The 17,904-nt window shown below is 45.4% G+C and overlaps 1 protein-coding gene across 4 annotated transcripts in view; it reads left to right on the forward strand.

Annotated features, from left to right (window-relative positions):
• Positions 1-14,341: 14,341 nt before the first annotated feature.
• Positions 14,342-17,904, forward strand: part of PDZD2 (PDZ domain containing 2) — a 361,998-nt gene continuing 358,435 nt past the window's right edge. For all 4 annotated transcript variants that reach the window (XM_060634411.3, XM_060634416.3, XM_060634417.3 and 1 more), the window contains exon 1: positions 14,342-14,680. The gene's annotated coding sequence lies outside the window, so the exon portion shown is untranslated. The remainder of the gene's footprint in view (positions 14,681-17,904) is intronic.

Raw genomic sequence — 17,904 nt, forward strand, 5'->3', positions numbered from 1 at the left:
GTTTATATACTGTTTCTCGATTTGGGATGCTTCTGATGCTTTCTCACAATTAGGTTGAGGTTATAGATTTTTGGTAAAATCTCAGAAGTGTGTATCCTCTGTGCATCCTATCTGGGGGTACATAATGCTAATATGTCCTATTAGTGATGATGTTAATTTTGCTCACTTTGTTGAGATGATGCTTGCAGGGTTTCTCCACTATAAAGTTACTGTTTCTCTCTTTGAAAGTAATAAATCTTGAGGGATATGAGTGTACAAATATCCTATTTTTCCTCAAATTGTCATTCTTTAATTACAGCATTCATAGATCTTGCATACAACAATTATTACTGGGGAGTTTGACACATGATGAGTTTCTATTCTCTTCATTCCTTCTACATTTATTAATTGGAATTTGGATTTTGAAGACTGAATACAAAAAAAAAATGTCAAATATTTCCTTAATAACTTTTATATGGATTACATGTTGAAATGCCAATTTTAAAATACATTGGGTTATATATGGATTACATGTTGAAAAGCTGATTCAAAAATACATTGGGTTGAACAAAACATATTTTTAAAATTATCTTCCCTTGGGGCATCTGGGTGGCTCAGTTGGTTAAGCGTCTGCCTCTTGATTTTGGCTCAGATCATGATCCTCATGGTCATGGATCTGCGATGGGTTTGGAGGCTGCTTGAGATTCTCTCTCTCTCTTCTCCCTCTGCCCCTCTCCCCTGCTCGCACTCTCTCTGTCTCTCTCTCTCTCAAAAAAACTAGCTTCCATTGTTTCTTTTTTACTTTTTATTTTAATTTTTTTTAAATTTTTTTTTTAACGTTTATTTATTTTTCAGACAGAGAGAGACACAGCATGAACGGGGGAGGGGCAGAGAGAGAGGGAAACACAGAATCGGAAGCAGGCTCCAGGCTCTGAGCCATCAGCCCAGAGCCCGACGCAGGGCTCGAACCCGTGGACCGTGAGATCGTGACCTGAGCCGAAGTCGGACGCTTAACCGACTGAGCCACCCAGGCACCCCTCTTTTTTACTTTTTATAACATGTCTATTAGAAAACTCAAAATGACATATGTGGCCACATTCGTGGCTAAAATTACATTTCTTTTTTTTTTTTAATGTTTATTTATTGTTGAGAGACAGAGAGAGGCAGAGCATGAGCATGGGAGGGGAAGGGAGAGGGGGAGACACAGAATCCAAAGCAGGCTCCAGGCTCTGAGCTGTCAGCACAGAGCCCGATGTGGGGCTCAAACTCACGAACCACGAGATCACGACCAAGCCGAAGTCAGACGCTCAACCGACTGAGCCACCCAGGCGCCTCTCAGATTACATTTCTATAGACCAGTGCTGCTCTAGGGACTCAGATAATAAACTTTTGTGCTATCTTATAGGATAATTGTGAGAATAAATGAGAATGTTATATAAAGTGTTTGGCATAGTGCCCAGCATACAGTAAGTACTTAATAAAAATTGTCCACTATTAGTGAGTTATGAAAGGACAGTCACTTTTATGAACTCTTGACTTCTCAGGGGAACTGAAATGTTTTCATTAAACACATCAGTCAATAAGGACTTCCGTAAGAGGAGGAGATCCTGCTGTAGAGAGCCTCTGCTGAGCTCCTCCTCAGACCTGGAGGACTTGTGCTTTAATCGAGAGCCAGTAGAGAAAACCAGAGCTTACTTACGGAAAACTGGCTTGGTCACTGATTTCCAATAGGAACTCTACGAAGACAGGAGAGGGAAGAGCACACAGTAATTCAGCCACTAAGAAGCACAAAAATGTGTTGCCTTGTGAGACAGAGGCCCAAATGAAAAGACTTTTGTGAATGATGGATAGGGACTCATACCAGCTCTTCAGTTATCAGTGATGGATGGCCTGCTTAAAAGGCATTTCATCATTCTGGCTCAGTCCTGCAGGTAAGGCCACCTGGTGCTCCCCTTTATTCTTGGGGCATAACTGATGAGCTTGCCAGGCTGAGTCACATAGCAGAACGTGCTTTTCCAATTATTAGCATCCCGGGTATGTTCTCTTCCTGATGACAGTTAAGACACAAGCCAAATTCCTTTGATCTAATGATTGGCAGTGCTTAACAAAGCTTCTTTAGAATTTGTTATTTCATCCTAGAAGTTATTTGGGCCACAAGCAAAAAAAAAAAAAAAAAAAAAAAAAAAAAAAAAAAGATAAAAAATCATGGACTGGTCAGTACTCCAGATGTGTCTATCTAGAGATATAGGGATAATTACTGAAACAACTTTATTCAACTACCTTGTATAGATAGTCTTACTAGGCTATGTTCAAAGTGCTTTCCTTATAATCATTCATTTAATCTTCATGTCAACACTATGAAGTAGATACTATCATTATTCCTACTTTACAGATAAAGAAACAGAAGCACAGAGAGGTTAGGTTAAATTACTTTCCCAAGATCACATCACTAGTTAGTGGCAGAATTGAGATTCAAACCCAGGTAGTCTGGCTCCAGAGTCTATACTTTTAACTATGACTCATACTGTCTCTCTATGGGACCTGCCTCTTCTCCCCCAAAAGAGAAAAATCAGTAATAGTTTTGTATTTGAGGTTTCAAAATGAAAGCCCATGGAGATTTTTGCTCACCTTAATGGGTAATTGCTCCCCTTTTAAACCATTTTCCAGAGAAGGAACCTCCATATTCCAGAGGAGGAAATTGAGAGGATGGAATGAAGGGTTGTCTGTGATGTGCTCAAAGACTTGGGCACTGGCTTGCATGAAGAAGAAGATAGAGAATCTTCTACACTGGCTGTCCCTTAGCTCTAAAGAGCAAATTAGTTTAGCCTGGTAGATATGTCTCTCTTTAGTCCTTTGGCTTTCTGTGTTTGTGTGCTATCATTTGCTAAAGATATGACAGTGTGCTCTTTGCTTGGGTTTGCAGCTAGGAGACCTATGTGTGTTTCCCCACCTCCCCCAGGAATGCAGCCAGAAAAAGTAATGGCATCCAAGAGCCATCTGGGAATGCTTCCCAGACCTGCTCCAAATTGGGGCACAGAGCCAACTGCACACCCACCAGCTTCAGAGTTCACCTGGATTAGACTCACTGCAGAGAGGTTTGTCACTAAGAGTGATTTATCTGGGATCCTAGCTGTACAGATCCTGGCAGGTGGTCCTCTGGGAGGGAAGTAGCCAAGATACAGCTCTGAATTTGATGTGTAAGGTTCAGAGTTGATGTGTAGCTTTGACTCTGCCACCACCAAGCTCTGGAATTGTAGATCTATCTCTTACTTTGATTGCTTCCAGACTCCTGTTATCTACCTGAGAAATGAGGATAATGGCACCTAAGCTCATATCAGCCAAGTGTGCAGACTGTTTGAGAGGTAGCTGAGAGATCCAGAAAAGCACATGAAAATGTCTTGATGTGATTTCATTATATTTATTTAGGCAATGGAGTTGTGTGAGTCAGGGTCCTATCAGAAAACAGACAGCTCACTCACACAGGAATAATTGGGGAGATTTTAATTGACAAAGGTGTGGACAAGTTACGGAAAACAAAAAAAGGATAATGAAGCATGCCAAGGTTAGCAACTGCAGTGAGCTGTAATTACCGTAGGCCAGAATAAGCGAGAGGAAGGAGTTCCTACAGAGAGAGGGCCTGGTAAGAGTGATGGATTAGAGCAGTCCCCTGATAGGAGCTATGAAGTTAGGTAGAAAAGGAGAGTGACTGTCACCCACAGCCCAAATGAGGAGCCAGAGAAACCAATGCCTTCTTGCTATCCTGCCTCCAATGTCCTGTTGGTGGTGCCCTAACCAGAAAGCAAGAAACTGGGAGGAGCACAACAAGAGGTCAGGTTCCAAGGCACAGAGCAGAATGAATGGTGGAAAGTGGATCTGGAGGGCAAGCAGGGGCTATCTAGCCTAGGAAACACAAGTTAGTGTGACTTTTGGCTTCCAGGATTGGATACATTGGTGTTTTGTTTTGTTTTGTTTTGTTTGTTTTGGTTTTAGAGTTTATTTATTTAATTTGAGAGAAGAGAGTATTCGAGCAGGGGAGGAGCACAGAGAAAAGGAGAAAGAATCCCAAGCAGACTCTGCACTGTCAGCTCAGAGCCTGACATGGGGCTCAATCTCACAACTGTGCTGGATTATGACTTGAGTCAGATGCTTCACTGACTGAGCCACCCAGGCACCCCAGATACATTGGTTTTTAGAAGTCTCACACTTATGAAAAATCAAATGTGCTTGTGATAGCCAGCCAGATAGAAGAAATCAATTGAAAAACAATTCATGCTGCATGCTACAAGAATAAAATGCTTTTTAGGTACTTCTTTTTGTTAAATAAAGAAGTCCAGAAGCAATTCAAAGTGAGAGCATAATAATACAATTTTGCCAGTATGAGGCAATTAACTAAATGGTATGTGTATATTACCTCTCAGTATCATGAGCACTGTATTATGTGTTTGCTATTCATCCATTTATTCAACAAATATTTTCTGAGTACTTATCTTGTGCCAGGCACTATGTCAAGAACTAAATATTACATTTCTGAACCAGACATACAAAGATTTTCTATCATAATACCTGCAGTCTGTATAAAAAAGCAAACATTAAAAAAATAATCTCACAAAGAATGAAGAGCAATTGAGACAATGTTTTAAAAGAAAAGTACATAGTGCCATGAAACAGGGCACCTGACCTGGGAGAAAGAGAAGACTTCCTAGAGGAAGTGAGGTCTAAGCAGAGTCCTGAAGAATAAATTAGAATGGGATGAGGGGCAAATTGAGGAAGGAAAAGAGCCTCTAAGGCAGACGAAACAAAATTTTCCAGGTTCTGTGGAATGAAAGAGCTTGATACATGGATCTGAAAGGCAGATAGCACTGCTGGGTTTGGCAAGCAAGAGGAAGAGTAGTACAAGGTGCAAATGACAGGTAGACAGGGGTCAATCACATGGGGCCAAGCAAGCTAGGCTAGGGACACTGCATTTCATCCCAAGCATGATGCTCATGCAGTGAAGAACTCCAAGCATGGTGATATGAGGTTTTTAAAAGATGACCAACTGTAGTATGGGTCATGAGCCTGAAAACAGAATACGAGGCCTGATGCAAAGTGCATTTTTAGGAAGTTCCTGCAATAGTGTAGATCAAGGGTTGGATTGGCAAACTTTCTCTATGAAGGACAAGAAAGTAAATATTTTCTGCTTTGTGGGCCATATGGTTTCTGTGGCAACGACTCAGCTCACCCTTGTAGTGCAAGCAGCCATAGACAATCCATAAATGAATGATCACGGCTGTGTCCCAATAAAACTCAATTGCCAGCCCCTGGTGTAGACAAAAGATAAAGGTAGCTTGGATCAGAGTGATAGAGCCTACAGGTACTTGAGAAAAAATTGATACGATGTGCCTTTTGGAGGTGAAGAGTGGGGGACACTGAGGCTTTTGATTTGGACAGTAGGAGTATTAGAGCTCTGTTTACTGGGATGGTTAACAATAGAATAGAATTTTGGGGGGAAAGAACATTAAGTTCAGTTCATACTTACAATAGTTTGAGGCATCTACAGGATATCCAAGTGGAGAGATGCTCCTTGAAAGAAGGAAGAGGAAGGTGGGTGTTGGTCTGAGAAAAATCTATCAATCATGAGGTAGAGTGTTAAAGGAGTCCTTATCTCATAACTTTTATTTTATCTGAGAATTAGAAAGCAAGGCCATCTTCAGTTAAAAAGAGGGTAAGACAAGGATAAGACAGGAGGAGTCAGGAATTTGAACATGGTGAGGAAGGTTTGAAATACTTACTGTATCAATGGGAGAGTGGGTTGACTAGAGAAACGGTAACTGGACACTGTGTAGAGCCAGTTGTGATAGGCATCCAGGAATTCACCATCTACCCAGGTCTGGTTTTTTTCTCCATCAGTTCTTCAACTGCCAGGTATTGATGCAGGGAAGGGCCAGTTTCGTCCTGGATTGAACTTTTCCAGGTAGGTGCAACCAAGGCACAAGACACTTTAGATAAGAGAGTGATGGAAATGATAGACCATAGAGCAAAGGCACGGGGGTCCTTGCACCGTTCCTGGCCTTGGGTCACGAGGTAATGTTTGTGGTAACCAAACAAACAGACTCCACTGGAAAGAGCTGCAGGGGAAGCTGTGTCTTCCTTGGAGGGTGAGAGTCTGGAGGAAAGAGTGTTTAGAGAAGAGGGTGAGGAAATGGAGAGACTTGATGACGTAGTGCCAGTTGGCGGTATAGGGGAGGAAATTGTGTTGGAGCAGAAACAGAATATCGTGGATCTGAGAGCATGGCGAGTGGCAGATCACCAAAAAAGCCTCATAGTAGGGATGGACTAATGCAAAAGTGAAGAAGGCACACTTACATTTCCAATGTGTCTTGGAAGCTTCTGAGCATTCAAACTTACCATAATTCAGTTGAGATGTAGAAAATAGAAAGTGGACGTGGTAGTGCCAGGCCTGCCTCTGCGGGTGGTCTGTGAAGTGTTGGTGGTCGTGCTTAGCATCAGGTGTGCGGTCGGTCACCTATGAGAAGGGAGGCAGGGCGGCGAGTGTAGCATTGCATCATGGGGCTGCTATCTGGCCCCAGCTGGCCCCAAGTCACCCCTGCGAGATGTTGGCAAAACCGAAACCACTCCTCAACGGTTGTTCTATTAATCACCATTGCTGCACTTCTCCCTGCCGAGTCAGCATCCAAACCTCTCAGGCGTCTTCTGCATTCTGTGCGTCCTGTCAGAGAACCAGGGCCAGGGCTGGAGCGAGGCAAGAGATGTGCCGAGGGCACTGTCAGGATTAGGCACGCCCCAGAGAGTGAGAGCCCAACCCTAAGAGCGAGTGCTTCTCTATATTTTGTATCCTAGGCTCCTCTCGTACCTCACCCTGGTGCTGGCCCAGCAGAAGACTCTAATGTGAAATGGTTATCATCTATGGGACCATTCACTTTAATTTTATTTAAAAAATTTTTTCAATGTTTATTTTTGACAGAGAGAGAGAGAGAGAGAGAGAGAGAGAGAGAGAGAGAGAATGAGCAGGGGAAAGGCAGAGAGAAGGAGGGAGACACAGAATCTGAAGCAGGCTCCAGGCTCTGAGCTGTCAGCACAGAGCCTGACACGGGGCTCAAACTCACAAACCGTGACATCATGACCTGAGCCAAAGTCAGACACCTAACCAACTGAGCCACCCAGGTGCCCCCACTTTAATTTTATTTTTTATTAAAAAACATTTTTTTAATGTTTATTTATTTGTGTGAGAGAGACAGAGTGTGAGTGGGGCAGGGGCATAGAGAGAAGGAGACACAGAATCCGAAGCAAGCTCCAGGCTCTGAGCTGTCAGCACAGAGCCCGGCGCGGGGCTTGAATTCACAGACCGCAAAATCATGACCTGAGCCGAAGCTGGACGCCTACTGACTGAGCCACCCAGGCGCCCCAAATTTTAGAAAAAAAGATTTGCAATTAATTCCAGAAAAAAAAGTTCAGTTTTGTAGTAGATTTTGAGGCCTGGTTAGAAAAATATATGCATGCAAAGAAGCAAACTTGGGGGAAATTCAGCTACATAGATGCTCTCTATTACTATATTTTCTGTGAACTTTTTTGATCTCTAAAAGCACTTTCTTGCAAATTCATGCTGGAGATACAATATTGATAAGCCCTATGACATTCTGACTGATGGTACATGTCTCAAAAGACTTTAATAAGAAAAACATCATTCTTTAAGGAGCATTTCGAATTTATCATAAGGAATTAATTTATAGGTCTGCTGCCTTCTTTGGAGAATATTTCCTCTACTCTGGCACGACACAGAGATATGTGTGCACCCTTCGATGACCAGGGACTATGGCTGTCCCCAGTCTTTGAAGTCAGTCTCTCTATCCTCAGAGCCCATAGTCCTGAGATACATCCTCTTGATTGTGAAAACCAGGCATTAAGTAGGCAGAATTAGCATTTGCAAAATGATGGGCAGATTTCCAAAGCAGGGCAAGTTGATTCCTAAGGAGTCTCCTTTGGGCTCTCAAATTCTGAGATCTTGTCGTCTTGTGTTGGCTTTCATTCTCTTGTTTCTATTTCTAGGTGGTCTGATTGTCTAAGTTACAAAAACAAATTATTTAAAAGCAATTTAGGTTATTTGCTTTGTTGTAAGTACATAGTAAAGCAGAAAAGATGAATCATTGCTCCCTGGATTCATGGGAAAACTTCACAAATAGAGAAAATGAGCATTTAAATATTTTTTTAATGGTGTCCTATTAAACAGAAATGAGAAGGACCCCGTGCCTTAAATAAAGGCCAACCAAGAGCATGATCCCCGGGGCTCTTTTAAGGAGCAGACTTAGATGAACCCACTCAGATGAGCAATTAGAAAGAAGGAGGTCACTGGGTGGCTCAGTCAGTAAAGTGCCTGACTTTGGCTCAGGTCATGATCTCAAGGCTTGTGAAGTGGAGTCCACATCAGGCTCCTTACTGTCAGCAAAGAGTCTGCTTTGGATCCTCTGTCCCCGTCTCTCTCAGCCTCTTTCTCTCTCTCTCTCTCTCCCTCTCTGCCCCTCATGGGATTCTCTCTCTTTCCCTCTCTCTCTGCCCCTCCCCGCCAAATAAATAAACATTAAAACAAAGAAAGAAGGAGGTCACTATTAGCATTTGCTAAAACAAACAAAAATGAACTGTTCTTATATATTTTCCAACAGACAACGACTGGCTTTTGAAGTCCATTGTATCATTTCTTCAAGGTTCTACTTTCTGTGGGTTTCAATGACCAGTGCATCACTCTTGAACACAGCAGAGATACAAAATTCATTTCTTATGTCTGGCCCACTAATTCATATATCATGCAAATAAGTCGTTAATGATGATTTATCGACTGCCTTATCTACTGCCCTTGGTGATTCTTGCTGGACACTGAGATGAAATGTAAATCATCTTAGTCATGTATTTTCTGTGACAAACTGAAATTGTCATTCAAAGAGCTATTGCTCTCACCTTCTCTCACATGAAGAGACCTTTAAATTTTTTCAAAGTAGTTTTGCATCTATGATTTCACTGGGGACTCAAGACCCGAATGAGATCTTTTTTTTTTTTTTTTTTTAACGTTTATTTATTTTTGAGACAGAGAGAGACAGAGCATGAACGGGGGAGGATCAGAGAGAGGGAGACACAGAATCTGAAACAGGCTCCAGGCTCTGAGCTGTCAGCACAGAGCCGGATGCGGGGCTCGAACTCACAAACCACGAGATCATGACCTGAGCTGAAGTCGGACGCCTAACCGACTGAGCCACCCAGGCGCACCCCCCCCCCCCCGAATGACATCTTTAAAGGCAGGTCTTATTGTCCCCATCTGAAAGAAGCTTGCCTGAGGTAACCCCACACTGGGCTGTGTTACTGTGATTGGCCACAGAACACAGCACTGGTCTGTTGCTTTTGTAGGCTGGGTATCATTACAGGACTTTTATTTCCGTGTCCATTTTAGCTGTTCCAGTAAAGACAGGTGCTGAGATTGGCAAAAGACACAATAAAGAGTGAACATAAAATTAGAAAAAGAAAACAACAACTACATAACAGAAGAGAGACTAGTAATATGTTTATTTTTATAATTGCTCTTTTTTGGAAATCATTAAATGAAGATATCTGGAAGTCAAAGTATCTGATGAAGGAGCAAAAATAGCATATGATTGACTTAGAATGATGCCTTTTCATAAGTAAGTAGAGCAGAACAGAACAAGGAGAATAATCAGCAGGGGAGATAGGAGTTAGGAATGAGAATGTGTTGTGCACAAAAGGAGGAGTTAGGAAATACCTTACCTAAATAGTCTACCAATTTAGAAGCCTGGTGATCTGATTGAATTGGAACACCCAATGGGGAGGACACAAGCTTCCCAACTTCTGGAAGGAAAATATCTTTTACAACTATACCAGTATGATAGACCCAAGAAGAGCCCCATGTCTTATCTCTTGTGCAAATTCAAAATAAAGACACCGGCCAACTAGAAAACAAAACCGATGTGTATGTGGAACTAAAATAGCTTCTCTTTAGATATGCTGATTGCACAGTACTGGTTATGTTAATTAAAGCTGAACCTCTCTCTCTCTCTCTCTCTTTCTCTGTTTCTTTAGTAGCCTGGTTTTACAGGTGCCTTGAGCATATAGGGTAATTCACCACTGGACAGAATTATTGAATCATTGATATAAATTGTGAAAATAATAAGCAATATCTGGTCTGTACTTGCTAGTGTATAATTCATTTTTTCCTGCCAAAAATTTTATTAAAAAAAAAATTACCCTGGCAACCATGCTTACATAGTATAAATGGAAGGCTGAGTCAAAGATAAAATAATGGATGATTTAGCTGCCTAAATAAATAGAAGGAGAGATAGTATATTCTGCATGGGGGAGCCCCCTAGGAGAAAAATCATAAATTCTGCATGTGCCATAATATTGCACAAAACTGAAAATAAGAAAACACATTTGCAGAAGTTCCAATGTCATGCTTGTGGACACAGTGAAACTCATCGCTTTCAATATACACAGGATGAAAAGTACTTAAACCTTTCCCCTAAACAAGTATTTTAAAACAGGATGCATCAAATGGAGGCCCATTTTGTGTACTAGCTAATAAAAGATGTGGTCTGAGACAGAATAAATACAAAATTTTCATCAAGGTTTAAAATAAAATCTATCAACACTATACCAAATACTAGAGTGTGATCTAACTCAGCCTCCCTCCCATTTTTTTTAAAGTTTATTTATATTTATTTTGAGGAGGGGAGTAGCAGGGAGAGAGAGGGAAAGAGAGAGAAGAGCAAGCAGCCTCCATGCTGTCAGTGCAGAGTCTGATGTAGGGCTTGATCTTACCAATTGAACTGTGACATCATGACCTGAGCCATAGTCAGACACTTAACCCACTGAGACACCCAGGTGCCGCCGGCTCCCTCCCATTTTTCGAGTCACTCTATCTCAGTATTTTTACAAATATGTTCTGTGGGCCACCCACATCACAATCACAGGGTGCTGGTTAAAAATACAATATCCAAAGCTGCCCTAGGACTCAGCATACGATGATCTCAGGGGCTGAGGCCAGGGTATCTGAATTTTCAAATCTCCTGGTAATCTTTAAACACATTCTGAATTAGAAGCCAATGAATTAAAGTTTTAGTGTCATTGTTCCTTATTTGTTCTTCTTAAACCCTGCCTTGGCCAGGGGATGGCTCATTCCAATGAGAGTTCCTGAATGGAAGAAGTAGTGGCCAGGAATTTCCAGGGGAAGAAAAGGAGGGTAATTAGGTGGGTAAACCGGAAGCTGGAATCTGTTTTGGAGATAAAATGAACCCACAGAGGCTGGGAGGAGAAAGGGAACTGATCCAGTTGTTCACTAAGCCTCCTTCTCCTCCCAACACACTTGGACAAGCAGCTGAAAAGAAAAGATGGAAGCAATCTTCAAGACTTCATTTGACTTGATGATGAAAAGTTCCAATTCAGCTACAGCTGCCTGGTGGGGTAGATTCTTCACAGAGGGGGAAAGCTCAGAGGTAAACCAAATGCCTCTGCAGCCCATGTGAATCTCCTTGGACTCACCTAAAGTACGCTGCATTCTTTTACCTAGCATTGACAGATGATGTCCCACTGTTTTCTTGGTTCATTATTTTAATCTTCTCTTGCCCTTAACTAAGCCTTAGATTTTCTAAGTCCAACCTCCTCCTCCAAATCATGTATATTATGACAATAAATTAAAATGGCAACTTGGACAGAAGTACTAATCTGTGACTAAATATTTAACAAGGGGGCAGGAAAAATTTACATTTTGATCTTCAAACACTGGAAAATAAATGCCCTCAGTTGCGAGCTTTCCAAATTGGCAAGACTGCAAGGGCAAAAGAAAATTTCCATGCATTTGATTGACCCCTTGAGAGGTGAGCTATTATTAGCAGCAGGAACTTGCCCAAAACTCTCTGGAAAATATTGGATGAAAAGTGATTGAAACTAGAAGTATTTTAAGCTGGTCAGCAGAGCCATGTCTGAAGGAGACAGATGATAAAATGTTACACATGCATAAATAATATTGATATGTATAATATTTACGCCTGCATATAACACATATAACATGTCATATATATCTATATATTTAATAATTTATTTCAATCTAGCAAATATTTATTGAGCGGCTCTTGGGGGTTGCACACTATCCCATGCTGGATTGGAAGCACACAAATAACAAGATCTAGGTTCTCCTTCCTCCAGGAACTCACAAAGTGGAAATGTGTGAGGGAACACTACAATTCCTCCCACTTAATACAATCTGACAAGGGTTATACTAGCAACTTGAAGGAAGTGCTACTGTTGGAATAATTAATAGAGGAGTAGAAAAGTGATGGTGGTGCCAGCGATCAGAGAAGCCTTCCCAGAAGAGGTGACACAACTCTTTTGGATTTCAGCAGACACAGGAATGTGAGAACCTCCTGCCGGCAGAGGAAACCACGTGCAGGTTAGGAGTACATGGCCAGGGGGATGTCTGGGTGGCTCAGTCGGTTTAGCGTCTTCATCTCTGCTCAGGTCACAAGGTCATGGTTCCTGAGTTCAAGCTCTGCGTCAGGATCTGCGCTGATATTGCAGAGGCTGCTTTGAATTCTCTCTCCCTCTTTCTCTGCCCCAACCCCACTCCTGCATGCATGCTCTCTGTCTCTCTCTCAAAATAAATAAACTTAAAAAAAAAAAAAAAAGCATTTTAAGAAAGGAGTACATGGCTGGAATGAAGGAGTTGGGGGATGGGTTGGGTAAGGAATAGCAGTGCTTATGGTTTGAGTGATAAATTCATTTACATATTCATTTATTCAGCAAACTTTCAATGTTTGTTGAAGGAGGTAGGTGCTGGGTACAGATGCTGAGGAGACAGGCTTTGTCTTTTCATGGCTCATGTGATTGGAAGACAGTGGTAGAATATGGCACTGGGACTGTGAAATAAACAGAAACCACCAGTCCTCTTTGATTCTGGAAGGACTTGCTGTGGTGTCCCAATGATACCTTTCTGGGTAATAGCTGCCACTTCCTTGAGCACCTCCTAAGAGCTATGCTGAGTAGTTGTGTTACTGCCAATGTTTATGATCCCGAGTGGTAGGTATTTTCTCTATTTACAGACAGGAAGAGAGGACCTCTGGGTACTTCAGATTGCACAGCTTATATTATAGGAAGCTTGGATTTATGCAGACTTTCATCTCAGTGGCCTGGTAATGATAAAAGCTGACAAACAGCTGAATTCAAGTTCTTCCCCACCCAACCCCTGCCAAAAATCCCATCTGAAGATGCCTTGGGACTACCTTGGCCTCTGAGGCACAGTCAGTCTGTGCAGGTGCTTTATGTCTGTCTGCTTTTCCAAAAGACCACTGCTTGTTGCCTTGCTGGGCAAAGCTGCTGAAGATCACTGCCCCACCCCATCCCCATCCCCCCAAAGCAAAGATTTCCAATTACTGCTCTGCAGAAAATGTCAAAAGCATTATTCAACTATTCATTATCCCAGGTTTTGTAATTTTTCATATGTTTTTAACTCTTATCTGCTAGCACTTGAAAAAGACCAGCTTTTTCCTCTTAAGAGAGCTTAATTTGCAGAGCTGTGCAGTCTCCCTATTATGTTCTTATCATCCTCTCTCCCTGTGGTAGGCAGAATGACAAGGATGACAAAAAAAGAACCAAAAATATTTGAAGGCCTTCCTGAAAATCCACGGGAATGAAGGATCCAAACAGCCGGAGGCTTCTGTCCCTCAACTGACCTGGAATAAGGCCAAGGGCGATTGGCATTGGCTCTCACGGTCCCCTCAAACAGGGGCTCTTGGCTAGTTCTCCCAGGAACCAAACCCTCCACTCCAGGGCCATAGGACTTTGTCTCTGAGGATTTCTCTCGGGAGCTTAACTAGGGGATTTAGCAGCTCTGAGGTGCCAAAAGTTCCCCCCGAAATTCTCGAAATTCCCATACGGGTGTTAAATCAACTTTGCTATCAGAAGAGACAGAGGCCAAAGGTTTCTTGGTGCGGGTGGTTAGTCCTTTCCCCATCTCCTTTGGCCTCCCCACCCCATTCTTGTATAAGGCAATTGACATTTTTCTTGATGCTATGCAAAGGCGACTTCAAGTCCCCGAGCTCTTTTTCCACCTAGATGGCGCCCCAAGCCCCGCCATCTGGAAATTCTGAGCTGCCATCTCCCCGGATCCTCTCCTCCCAGGAACCCCGGGTTTCTGAAGACAGCGCACCCGGACTCGGGTTCACCGGGAGAGACACGGCACGCGGTGTGCCTGGCTCTGGGGGGGAAATCCCCGCCCACCCTGTCATTCCTGCAGGGGAATCCCCGCCCCCCGTCCCTGTCACTCCAGGAAGGGAGTTCCCGCCCCTCGAATCTACCAGAGGGAGGGAATCCCCGCCCATCCTGGAGGCTCCGTGAATCCCCAGCGCCGCGCAGCTGGGAGAGCTGGGCGAGGAGCGGGTTCCCAGCGCCGGTGCCTGCCGGCCCCGGGCAGAGGGACGCGGTGGGGCGGCGGCTGCGGGGACCCGGCGAGCCGCGGGCTCCCGGGGTTGAGCCTCCCGCGGCTGAGGGCGCACCGCGGCGCTGCGGCTCCGGGCAGGCGCGGCGGCGACGGCACCGGCGGCGGCGGCGGCAGCAGCAGCAGCAGCAGCAGCAGCAGCGCGGGGACCCGCCGGGCGGCGCCCGGGTCCGGACGCGGGAGCAGCGGGAGGCTCGGCGGAGCCGCGCGCAGGTGAAGCGATGTTCCGACTGCGGCCGGGACGCAGGGCTTCGGACGCGCGGGGGAGGGGCGGTTCGGCACCCCGGAGACCCAGCGAGCCCGGGAAAGTTTAGTGACAAATCCCGGTGCGGGGACCCCAAGCCGGGCGAGGCGGTGAGGAGGGCTCCGAAGCCGGGTCGGGCGGCTCAAACTGCCCTCGTATCCGGCCGGGGGCGGGGAGGACGCAGCCGCGGCGGGAAGAGGGCCCGCGACCGCGGGACAACCCGAGCCACGCTGCTGGGCACACTCAGGACGGGGCCAGGAGCCCCCGCGGGAGCCCGCTCCCGGGGTCTCAGTACCTGGGCCGTCTCCTGGTCCTCTCCTCCAGGGGCGGAGAGGACTCAGGCGCTCCGGTCTCAGGTGCTGCCTTGGGGTCCGTGCTCCCGCGCTCCCTCATCTCTTGCGTGGTCTCTGCCCGGGAAAGAGACGCGCGGGTGGAGGGAATGGAGGGGGCGCGCAAAAAGCAAGGACATCTTTGGGGGCAGTATTGGCATCTCCCAGGGAGATGGGGAACGTACACATGGGGAAATCCTGCTTTCCCTGTGAAGTCGAGTTCCTCCTGAAATCTGGCCTTGTTCCTTTCCCTCCATCTCTCTCTCTACCCGTCTCTCCCTTTCAGGTTTGCGTTGACGTTTTAGGTCTTTGGGTTGCTTGTCTTCCTGCAATGCTAAATTGAGTAGGGGGAGGGTCCAGGGTCCTCGGCTGGAGTTTGCCAGAAGCCGGTCCTCAGAGGCCTGATCAATGCAGAGACCTTGATAAGAGACACTGGAGTGTGAAGAGCACACGGTCTGGCACGGTCTGGTCTCAGAGACTGGAATGGCAGGCACGAGGGCATTCCAGAGCCCTGGCCCTGCCGCCCTGCAGGAGGACTGGAGGTGCAGGACTGTTGGGGGAAGGGGCTGCACCCTGTCTCCTGCAGCCGACCTGGCGTCCACCTCCCACAGAGGTAGGGTGCTTTGGGTGCACGTGTTTCCCTTGACAAAGCATGATGCAGCTGCTGGAGGTGGCCCCCGAGTGGCTACAGAAAGTGATACTGTGGACCTGCTTTTACAGACCCCCAACACCCCCCTTCAGTGCTGCTAGTCCTTCCTCAGTGGGGTCTTTCACATTCAGCCTGCTCTGGACTTGGGCTCCAGGGGTCTGCTGTTTCTACAGGGCCAGCTTTTCTGGTCTGTGGTGTGTGGGTGGGGGTCAAATAGGTACAGGTTGGCAGGTGTGGTGTGGGAGGGTTGCTTGCTGGGACAGAATAGAATGTCTCAGAACACACCCCTTCCTGTAGGTGGTTGCTCTAGCTTCATCAATTCCTTCTTGCATTAGAATGGGCTTAGAACTGCTGCTTCACTAATAACCACATAGCGGTGTGAGTGTGTATGGGGGCGGGGGTAGATAGGGAAATGTGGGGGGGGGGGTGCTGGCAGGGGAAGAATCAGAACCATGTAAAGTATATAAATGTACCTCCCTTGACATAGTTAATATGGTCCTGGAAAAATATTGAATTATACTGTAAATCTCTGTCATTAAAATTGATTTTGCATGCACTTAAGGCAGTTTACTATTTAAGGAAACTTATGATAATTTCTCTATTCATTTCAACCATTTTATTTTTGGAGTACCTGTGGTTTGCTGTGCATAGGCCCTCAGACGTTCCTGGGGATGTGCGGAGGCTCCCTCCTTGCTGTCAGAGTTTCAGTCTGTCGGGAGAAGTGACAGGAAGTATACTGACAGCTTGGATCCAAATCAGTGCGCTGTGTGGTATGTGACAGGCTCCCTGTATTTACTGCATGAAGAGATGATCTGATGAATAAAGTACCTGAAGAGTGGTCCAAAGAAAACAGTTCAGGAGTCCAGAGGAGAAAGAAGTCACTTTAGACCCAAGAGACCCGAAAGGCTCTGTGGAGAACAGGAGAACAGAGGTAGAGAAGCGGTGGGCTGAGAAGTTGATCCTGAGGGCAGATGTGGCCCGAGGGGGATGGTGGAAGAAGAGGCTGGGCTGAGGTTTGGAGGAGCTTTGTTCTGCTGCTGATAGGGAAATATTTGGGATTTTTGAGTAAGGGATTGTCACTCTGTGCAGTAGGGAGATTAATCTGATCTCTGGCAGAAAGAAGACTGAGAGCTGGGGGGGTGAATTGCCCAGTGAGAAGGTTATTGTAATGAGATGGGCGCAGGGGGTAATGGGGGTCTGGCAGCAGCTTGTGGGAAGAAAGGAAACGTTAGTCAGACGTGGCCTTGAAGTATGGGCTTGCTTGCATTTAGAGTGAAGAAGAAGCAAAGATCACCTGCAGGTTCAGAGTGTGAATACACAGGTGACTGAAATGGGGAGCTTAGAGTTTTAACATTCAGCTAACTGGAAATCTGGAGAAATCCTTCCAGACTTCACCTGTCCTCTTCCCACTTCTAATCAGTCTCCGAGGTCTGTTGATCACCTCTTCTTGTAAAACCTATCAGTGGCTCCCAGGACCATGGAATAAATTCCAAATTCTATGTGCCTCCTTAGACTTCTTTCCTGCTATGTCTCCCCTGCACCAAACACGAGCTATAGACCCTCCTGACCTGTCTTACTCTCTGCCTCTACAATGCTGATTTTCTGGGGATGGTAGTGGAAGGAATGAGGTCCTGGAATATCCTTTCTTCTCTGGTCTTCCTGATGAACCACTTCTTACTCGTCAAGATCCAGCTCAGGGGCCTCCTCCTCTGTGATTCTCTGTTTCTCCCTCCCAAGTTGAGCAGTCCTACCTTTGTACCTCACCCTACAGAGCCTGTTGGCACACTGCCCTGGGCCTGTTCCTGTAGGACCTTATCTTATCCATGTCCCGATAAGACCTCCACCAGCCACCCACCAGCTTCCTCCGGGAGAGAGACAGAGGCAACACCCATGACCTTCCCTGCCACCCCTCCCCACCACCAGCTGTATTCGGTGTTATCCCAATCCTGACTTGGAATCTCCAGGCCTGGTAGGCTGGACAAGATAATATACAGAGCTGCAGATCCTCCCTTGGCCTAGATCATGTGGGCTTCAGTAACTTAGACTATGGTGTGTATGTGTGTGTGGTGGGGTGGGGGTGGGGGTGTCCCTGTTGGAACATGGCCTCGGGTCCCTCTTCCTGCACCAACCACAAGGGGAGGCATTTCAGGGAAGACGAACCCACAAAAGGTCAGGCAGGACCAAACTCAAAGACAGGCTGAATCTCTGAACAGGA

Source organism: Panthera onca, chromosome A1, assembly GCF_046562875.1.
Source record: "Panthera onca isolate mPanOnc1 chromosome A1, mPanOnc1 haplotype 2, whole genome shotgun sequence".
NCBI classification, from domain to species: Eukaryota; Metazoa; Chordata; class Mammalia; order Carnivora; family Felidae; genus Panthera; species Panthera onca.